We start from the raw sequence: 9,469 nt of genomic DNA, 5'->3' as shown, positions 1-9,469 counted from the left end.
TGCCAGCCTGGGTGCCTGGTTGGGCGTTTAACGCCCAAAAAGGTAGTGCATTGGGCGTTAAACGCCAGAATGTGCACCATTCTGGGCGTTTAACGCCAGGATGGCATAAGGGGGAGGATTTTGTTTTCAAATCAATTTTTTTCAAGTTTTCAAAGTTTTTCAAAATCAAATCTTTTTCAAATCATATCCTTTCAATCAAATGTTTTCAAAATCAATTTCTTTCCTTTTTCAAAGATACTTGCTAACAATTAATGATTTGATTGAACATTTCAAGTGTGTTGCCTTTTCTGTTGAGAAAGGTTTAATGTTTGAATCATATCTTTTCTTGTTAGGCAAGTCATTAATTTTTAAAATCAAATCTTTTTAATCACATCTCTTTCAAAACAGATTTCAATCATATCTTTTTGATTTCTAATTTTAAAATCTTTTTCAAAAATTACTTGATTTCTTTCCCTCTCTTGGTTTTCGAAAATCAAATTAAAGTTTTTCAAAATGTTTTTAAAATCTTTTTAATTAATTTTCGAAAATTTCTTCCTCTCTTCCCACATCCTTCTATTTATGAAGCACCACTCCTCCTCAATGCACAATTCGAACTCTATCTGACTGAGTTCGAATTCTTCTCCTTCTTCCTTCTATTTTTCTTTTCCTCTGACACCTCAAGGAATCTCTATACTGTGACATAGAGGATTCCATATTTTCTTGTTCTCTTCTCTTTCATATGAGCAGGAACAAAGACAAAGGCATTCTTGTTGAAGCTGATCCTGAACCTGAAAGGACCTTGAAGCGAAAGCTAAGAGAAGCTAAGGCACAACTCTCTGTAGAGGACCTAACAGAAATCTTCAAAGAAGAAGACATGGCAGCCGAAAACAACAACAATGCAAACAATGCAAGGAAGGTGCTGGGTGACTTTACTGCACCTACTCCCGACTTCTATGGGAGAAGCATCTCTATCCCTGCCATTGGAGCAAACAACTTTGAGCTTAAGCCTCAATTAGTTTCTCTAATGCAATAGAATTGCAAGTTCCATGGACTTCCATTGGAAGATCCTCATCAGTTCTTAGCTGAATTCTTGCAAATCTGTGACACTGTCAAGACTAATGGGGTTGACCCTGAAGTCTACAGACTTATGCTATTCCCTTTTGCTGTAAGAGACAGAGCTAGGACATGGTTGGACTCACAACCTAAAGAAAGCCTGGACTCATGGGAAAAGCTAGTCAATGCCTTCTTGGCAAAGTTCTTTCCACCTCAAAAATTGAGTAAGCTTAGAGTGGAGGTCCAAACCTTCAGACAGAAGGATGGAGAATCCCTCTATGAAGCTTGGGAAAGATACAAACAATTGATCAGAAAATGTCCTTCTGACATGCTTTCTGAATGGAGCATCATAGGTATTTTCTATGATGGTCTCTCTGAACTATCCAAGATGTCTTTGGATAGCTCTGCTGGAGGATCTCTTCATCTGAAGAAGACGCCTACAGAAGCTCAAGAGCTAATTGAAATGGTTGCAAATAACCAATTCATGTACACTTCTGAAAAGAATCCTGTGAACAATGGGACAAATCAGAAGAAAGGAGTTCTTGAGATTGATACTCTGAATGCCATATTGGCTCAGAATAAAATATTGACTCAACAAGTCAATTTGATTTCTCAAAGTCTGTCTGGAATGCAAAATGCACCAAGCAGTACTAAGGATGCTTCATCTGAAGAAGAAGCGTATGATCCTGAGAACCCTTCAATGGAAGAGGTGAATTACCTAGGAGAACCCTATGGAAACACCTATAATTCTTCATGAAGGAATCATCCAAATTTCTCATGGAAGGATCAACAGAGACCTCAACAAGGTTTCAACAACAATAATGGTGGAAGAAACAGGTTTAGCAATGGCAAGCTTTTTCCATCATCTTCTCAGCAACAGATAGAGAATTCTAAGCAGAACCCCTCTGACTTAGCAACTATGGTCTCTGATCTAATCAAAACCACTCAAAGTTTCATGACTAAAACAAGGTCCTCCATTAGGAATTTGGAGGCACAAGTGGGACAGCTGAGCAAGAAAATTACTGAACTCCCTCCTAGTACTCTCCCAAGCAATACAGAAGAAAATCCAAAAGGAGAGTGCAAGGCCATCAACATGGCCGAATTTGGAGAGGAAGGAGAGGCAGTGAACGCCACTGAGGAAGACCTCAATGGGCGTGCACTAGCCTCCAATGAGTTCCCTAAGGAGGAACCATGGGAATCTGAAGCTCAAAATGAGACCATAGAGATTCCATTGGACTTACTTCTGCCTTTCATGAGCTCTGATGAGTATTCTTCCTCTGAAGAGGATGAGTATGTCACTGAAGAGCAAGTTGCTAAATACCTTGGAGCAATCATGAAGCTAAATGACAAGCTATTTGGAAATGAGACTTGGGAGGATGAACCCCCTTTGCTCACCAAAGAATTGGATGACTTGTCTAGGCAGAAATTACCTCAAAAGAGGCAGGACCCTGGGAAGTTCTCCATACCTTGTACCATAGGCACATTACCTTCAAGAAGGCTCTGTGTGACTTAGGGTCAAGTGTAAACCTCATGCCCCTCTCTGTAATGGAGAAGCTAGGGATCTTTGAGGTGCAAGCTGCAAGAATCTCATTAGAGATGGCAGATAACTCAAGAAAACAAGCTCATGGACTTGTAGAGGATGTTTTGGTGAAGATTGAAGACCATTACATCCCAGCTGATTTCATAGTCCTAGAGACTGGGAAGTGCATGGATGAATCCATCATCCTTGGCAGACCCTTCCTAGCCACAGCAAAGGCTGTGATTGATGTTGATGGAGGTGAACTGATCATTCAAGCGAATGAAGAATCCTTTGTGTTTAAGGCTCAAGGATATCCCTCGGTCACCATTGAGAGGAAGCATGAAGAGCTTCTCTCAATTCAGAGTCAAACAGAGCCCCCACAGTCAAACTCTAAGTTTGGTGTTGAACCCCCACATTCAAACTCTAAGTTTGGTGTTGGGAGGTTCCAACATTGCTCTGAGAAAATGTGAGGCTCCATGAGAGCCATCTGTCAAGCTACTGACATTAAAGAAGCACTTGTTGGGAGGCAAACCAATGTTATATTTTATATATTTTTCTTTGTTATTCTATTTTATTTTGTAAGTTGATGATCATGAGAAGTCACAAAATCAATTGAAGAAGCAAAAACAGAATGAAAAACAGGAAGAAAAATAGCACACCTTGGAGGAAGAACCTACTGGCGTTTAAACGCCAGTAAGGCTAGCAGATGGGCGTTTAACGCCCAGTCTGGCACCATTCTGGGCGTTTAACGCCAGAAAGGGGCACCAGACTGGCGTTAAACGCCAGGAAAGGGCAAGAACCTGGCGTTAAACGCCAGAAATGGGCACCAGCCCGGCGTTTAACGCTAGAATTGGCTGAAAACGCATTTTTGCATGCCATTTGGTGCAGGGATGACTTTTCCTTGACACCTCAGGATCTGTGGACCCCACAGGATCCCCACCAACCCTTTACCTATCAAATCCCATCTTTCTCTTCACCACTCACATCCATCCTTCACAAAACCCCACCCACCTCACCTTCAAATTCAAACCACTTTCCCTCCCAAACCCACCCATACATGACCGAACCATGAGCCCCCCCTCTCGTATATAAACCCTTCTTCACCCCTTCATTTTCACACAACCTAAACACCACTTCTCCCCCTCTTTGGCCGAACACAAAGCCATTCCCTTCTTCCTCATTTCTTCTTCTTCTCCTCTATTCTTTCTTCTTTTGCTCGAGGACGAGCAAACCTTTTAAGTTTGGTGTGGTAAAAGCGTTGCTTTTTCGTTTTTCCATAACCATTTATGGCATCCAAGGCCGGAGAAACCTCTAGAAAGAGGAAAGGGAAGGCAAAAGCTTCCACCTCCGAGTCATGGGAGATGGAGAGATTCATCTCAACGGTGCATCAAGACCACTTCTATGAAGTTGTGGCCTTGAAGAAGGTGATCCCCGAGGTCCCCTTTTCACTCAAAAAGGGTGAATATCTGGAGATCCGACATGAGATCCGAAGAAGAGGTTGGGAAGTTCTTACCAACCCCATTCAACAAGTCGGAATCTTAATGGTTCAAGAGTTCTATGCCAATGCATGGATCACCAAGAACCATGATCAAAGTGTGAACCCGGATCCAAAGAATTGGCTTACTATGGTTCGGGGAAAATACTTGGATTTTAGTCTGGAAAATGTAAGGTTGGCATTCAACTTGCCTATGATGCAAGGAGATGAACATCCTTACACTAGAAGGGTCAACTTTGATCAAAGGTTGGACTAAGTCCTCACTGACATTTGTGAAGAGGGCGCCCAATGGAAGAGAGATTCAAGAGGGAAGCCGGTTCAATTAAGAAGGCATGACCTCAAGCCCGTGGCTAGAGGATGGTTGGAGTTTATCCAACGCTCAATCATTCCTACTAGCAACCGGTCTGAAGTTACTCTAGACCGGGCCATCATGATTCATAGCATCATGATTGGAGAGGAAGTAGAAGTTCATGAGGTTATAGCCCAAGAACTCTATAAGGTGGCGGACAAGTCCTCCACCTTGGCAAGGTTAGCCTTCCCTCACCTCATTTGTCACCTTTGTTATTCAGTAGGAGTTGACATAGAGGGAGACATTCCCATTGATGAGGACAAGCCCATTACTAAGAAGAGGATAGAGCAAACAAGAGACCCCTCTCATCATGAGATCCCTGAGATGCCTCAAGGGATGCACTTTCCTCCACAAGACTATTGGGAGCAACTGAATACCTCCCTAGGAGAATTAAGTTCCAACAAGGGACAACTAAGGGTGGAGCACCAAGAACACTCCATTCTCCTCCATGAAATTAGAGAAGATCAAAGAATCATGAGAGAGGAGCAACAAAGACAAGGAAGAGACATTGAGGAGCTCAAGCACTCCATAAGACCTTCAAGAGGAAGAACAAGCCGCCATCACTAAGGTGGACCCGTTCTTTAATCTCCTTGTTCTTTATTTTCTTGTTTTTCGAATTTTCATGCTTATGTTTATCCATGTTTGTGTCTTATGATCATTAGTGTCTTAAGTGTCTATGCCTTAAAGTTATGAATGTCCTATGAATCCATCACCTTTCTTGAATAAAAAAAAATTTGTTCTTAATTGAAAAAGAAAAAGAATTGCATGAATTTTGAATTTTATAACAGTTTAATTATTTTGATGTGGTGGCAACACTTTTGTTTTCTGAATGCATGCTTAAACAGTGCATATGTCTTTTGAATTTGTGATTCATGAATGTTGGCTCTTGAAAGAATAATGAAAAAGGAGACATGTTACTGAGGATCTGAAAAATCACCAAAATGATTCTTGAAGCAAGAAAAAGCAGTGAATACAAAAAAAAACGAAAAAAAGAGGAAGAGAAAACGAAAAAAAAAAGAGAAATAAAGTAGTGATCCAAGGCAAAAAGAGTGTGCTTAAGAACCCTGGTCACCTCTAGTTGGGGACTCTAGCAAAGCTAAGTCACAATCTGAAAAGGTTCACCCAATTATGTGTCTGTGGCATATATGTATCCGGTGGTAATACTGGAAGACAGAGTGCTTTGGGCCACAGCCAAGACTCAATAAGTAGCTGTGTTCAAGAATCATCATACTTAACTAGGAGAATCAATAACACTATCTGGATTCTGAGTTCCTAAAGAAGCCAATCATTCTGAATTTCAAAGGATATAGTGAGATGCCAAAACTATTCATAGGCAAAAAGCTAAAAGTCCCGCTCATCTAATTGATACTGATCTTCATAGATGTTTTTGGAGTTCATTGCATATTCTCTTCTTTTTATCTTATTTGATTTTCAGTTGCTTGAGGACAAGCAACAATTTAAGTTTGGTGTTGTGATGAGCGGATAATTTGTACGCTTTTTGGCATTGTTTTTAGTATGTTTTTAGTATATTTGGTTTAGTTTTTAGTATATTTTTATTAGTTTTTAGTTAAAATTCACTTTTCTGGACTTTACTATGAGTTTGTGTGTTTTTCTGTGATTTCAGGTATTTTCTGGCTGAAATTGAGGGACCTGAGCAAAAATCTGATTCAGAGACTGAAAAGGACTGCAGATGCTGTTGGATTCTGACCTCCCTGCACTCGAAGTGGATTTTCTGGAGCTACAGAAGCCCAATTGGCGCTCTCTCAACGGCGTTGGAAAGTAGACATCCTGGGCTTTCCAGCAATATATAATAGTCCATACTTTGCCCAAGATTTGATGGCCCAAACCGGCGTTCAAAGTCACCTTCAGATTTCCCAGCGTTAAACGCCGGAACTGGCACCTAAATGGGAGTTAAACGCCCAAACTGGCATAAAAGCTGGCGTTTAACTCCAAGAAGAGTCTCTACACGAAAATGCTTCATTGCTCAGCCCAAGCACACACCAAGTGGGCCCGGAAGTGAATTTTTATGTCATTTACTTATCTCTGTATACCCTAGGCTACTAGTTTTCTATATATAGGACCTTTTACTATTGTATTTTAATCTTCTGATCTTTGGAATCTTTTGTTCTTTAGATCTTTTGATCACTTTGGGAGGCTGGCCTCACGGCCATGCCTAGACCTTGTTCTTATGTATTTTTAACGGTGGAGTTTCTACACACCATAGATTAAGGTGTGGAGCTCTGCTGTACCTCGAGTATTAATGCAATTACTATTGTTCTTCTATTCAATTCCGCTTGTTCCTTGTCCAAGATATCACTTGTTCTTCAACTTGATGAATGTGATGATCCGTGACACTCATCATCATTCTCACCTATGAACGTGTGACTGACAACCACCTCCGTTCTACCTTAGATTGGGTGAATATCTCTTGGATTCCTGATACACGATGCATGGTTGATCGCCTGACAACCGAGTGCTCGCCTGACAAACGAGCCAGCCATTCCGTGAGATCAGAGTCTTTGTGGTATAGGCTAGAACTGATGGCGGCATTCAAGAGAATCCGGAAGGTCTAACCTTGTCTGTGGTATTCTGAGTAGGATTCAATGATTGAATGACTGTGACGTGCTTCAAACTCCTGAGGGCGGGGCGTTAGTGACAGACGCAAAAGAATCACTGGATTCTATTCCGGCCTGATCGAGAACCGACAGATGGATAGCCGTGCCGTGACAGGGTGCGTTGAACATTTCCACTGAGAGGATGGGAGGTAGCCACTGACAACGGTGAAACCCTTGCATAAGCTTGCCATGGAAAGGAGTAAGAAGGATTGGATGAAGACAGTAGGAAAGCAGAGAGACAGAAGGGACCAAGCATCTTCATACGCTTATCTGAAATTCCTACCAATGAATTACATAAGTATCTCTATCTTTATCTTTATGTTTTATTCGTATATCACTATACCCATTTGAGTCTGCCTGACTAAGATTTACAAGGTGACCATAGCTTGCTTCATACTAACAATCTCCGTGGGATCGACCCTTACTCGCGTAAGGTTTATTACTTGGACGACCCAGTGCACTTGCTGGTTAGTTGTACGAAGTTGTGTTTATGCCATGGTATTGAACACCAAGTTTTTGGATTCATTACCGGGGATTATTTGAGTTGTGAAAAGTATTGATCACAATTTCGTGCACCAGCCGTCCATTTCATGCATCCCTTGGATGAACAACTCAATCTTAACCATTCATGAGCACCAACGAGTCCCTTTCTCACTCATTATGGTTTTGTTGGAAAGCTTGAAGAATCCACCTATAAATAGCCGTTGGCACCAACACGGTATACACACTCATTCAAGCCACTTTCATATGAAAGCCATAATCTCTTCCACTTCCAAAACCAACATAACTCCCTTATCTCACACAACAAAACCGAACCAAAACTCATCCCAAACACAACACATACTTCTTCTATTCTCACTTTTTCTTTCTTCTTACCTCAAATCCAATGGCCTCCTCAAGTTCAAAAAGAAGGCCGGGAAAGGAACCTATGGTAGCCGAACCTCCATCATTTGATGCAACCAAATTTAGATCCCAATTCCATGAAGGGAGATATCATAGGTTCATGGAGACAAAGAATGTCATTTATGAGAAAGGCCTTGAGTTGAGAGACGGGGAATACCCCATCATGAGGCAAATCACTAAAGAAAGAAGGTGGGAACTCTTATGTGCTCCTCTTGTTGACATCAGTGCAGTCATGATCAGGGAGTTCTATGCAAATGCTGTAAAAGAAAACAAAGATAGTGCTCCTTACACAAGTTATGTCAGAGGAGTTGAAGTGAGTTTTAGCCCAGCTGCCATCACAAGGGCCCTCAAGTTGAGAACCATAACCTATGCAGAGCCCAGTTATGAAACTAGATTGCAAATAGAAAACAATCCTGATGAGATCTTGCAGGGGTTATGTGTGGAGAATACAGATTGGGAAAGAGATTCAAAGGGAGTTCCAAGTCACTTGAGGAGGATAAATCTCACCCCTGTGGCTAAGGGATGGTATGAAATAGTGAGGAGATCTATCCTTCCTACTGGAAACGCCTCTTGGGTCACAATCAAACGAGCACTCTTGACATACTGCATCTTGCATGGAGGTGAGATCAACCTCGCACAACTCATAGCTGACAGTATTCAAGAAATGGCAAATAGCACAAGCAAATCAAAGGGTCTTGGACATCCAAGTACCATCCTCAGGCTATGTGACAAAGCTGGAGTAATCTTTGAAGATGAGGACACAGAAAAAGTGAAAAAGGAAAAAGGGATCACTAAGAAGAGTATGGAAGGAATAAATGAAGAAGATGATCCAGAAGGGGTGGTAGCTCCCAGACAAAGAAGATCACAAAGAGAGGAAGGATGAAATCAAGCTCATGATGCCATAGACATGAGCCAGCTACACAGGGCGATAGAAGAGCTATCTCAACAACTCATGCAAACTCAACAAGAGCAAAATCAGGGGTGCCAAGCGCAATATCCAGAGCCCCATCCAGAGTTTATGGAGCAATATCTGAAAGACAAAGAGGAGAGAGAAGCTTGGCAGCGTCAAATGGAGGAGAAGCAAGAGAGATGGCAACAGCAAATGATGACTCAACAGCAAGAATTTCAAGCACAGATTCTTGAAGGACAAAAAGAGCAATACAAAGAATTCAAGGAATCATATGATAAGCTGTATTTTAGTCAAGCTAAAGCAGGGGAATATAGTCACAACCTATATCAATGGAAGAACATTCATCACACCATGGGAGAAGTGAGATATGCACAAAGAATGGAGAATGATGAAAACATGCAAGCAAGGTTGGAGTACTTGACCCATAATTTGCCAACACTCAATCCTCAGATCAAGCCATTTGAGCAATGCCCCGAATTTGAAGCCAAGCAACAAGCAAGGTCTCGTCACTATACGGAGGTAACCTTTAAAAGATTGGAAGATGTTGGGCTCTCAGGACTCTTAGATTCTGTCTGGGGTAGAAGATGTCCTGGTGAAGAGATCCGAGATTATTCCAAGATAGGGAAGAGAAAGAAGAAAAAGGGAG

General features: G+C 41.6%; 1 non-coding gene across 1 annotated transcript; it reads right to left on the bottom strand.

The window, feature by feature from the left end:
* Nucleotides 1-1,258: 1,258 nt before the first annotated feature.
* LOC130955079 (small nucleolar RNA R71) lies at nucleotides 1,259-1,366 on the bottom strand. Its single transcript, XR_009076583.1, has one exon. It is a non-coding gene; the product is annotated as a small nucleolar RNA R71 (small nucleolar RNA).
* Nucleotides 1,367-9,469: the final 8,103 nt, after the last annotated feature.

Source organism: Arachis stenosperma, chromosome 1, assembly GCF_014773155.1.
Source record: "Arachis stenosperma cultivar V10309 chromosome 1, arast.V10309.gnm1.PFL2, whole genome shotgun sequence".
Lineage (NCBI taxonomy): Eukaryota > Viridiplantae > Streptophyta > Magnoliopsida > Fabales > Fabaceae > Arachis > Arachis stenosperma.
The sequence above is the reverse complement of the archived record's forward strand: the minus strand, read 5'-3'. Positions and strand labels throughout refer to the sequence as shown.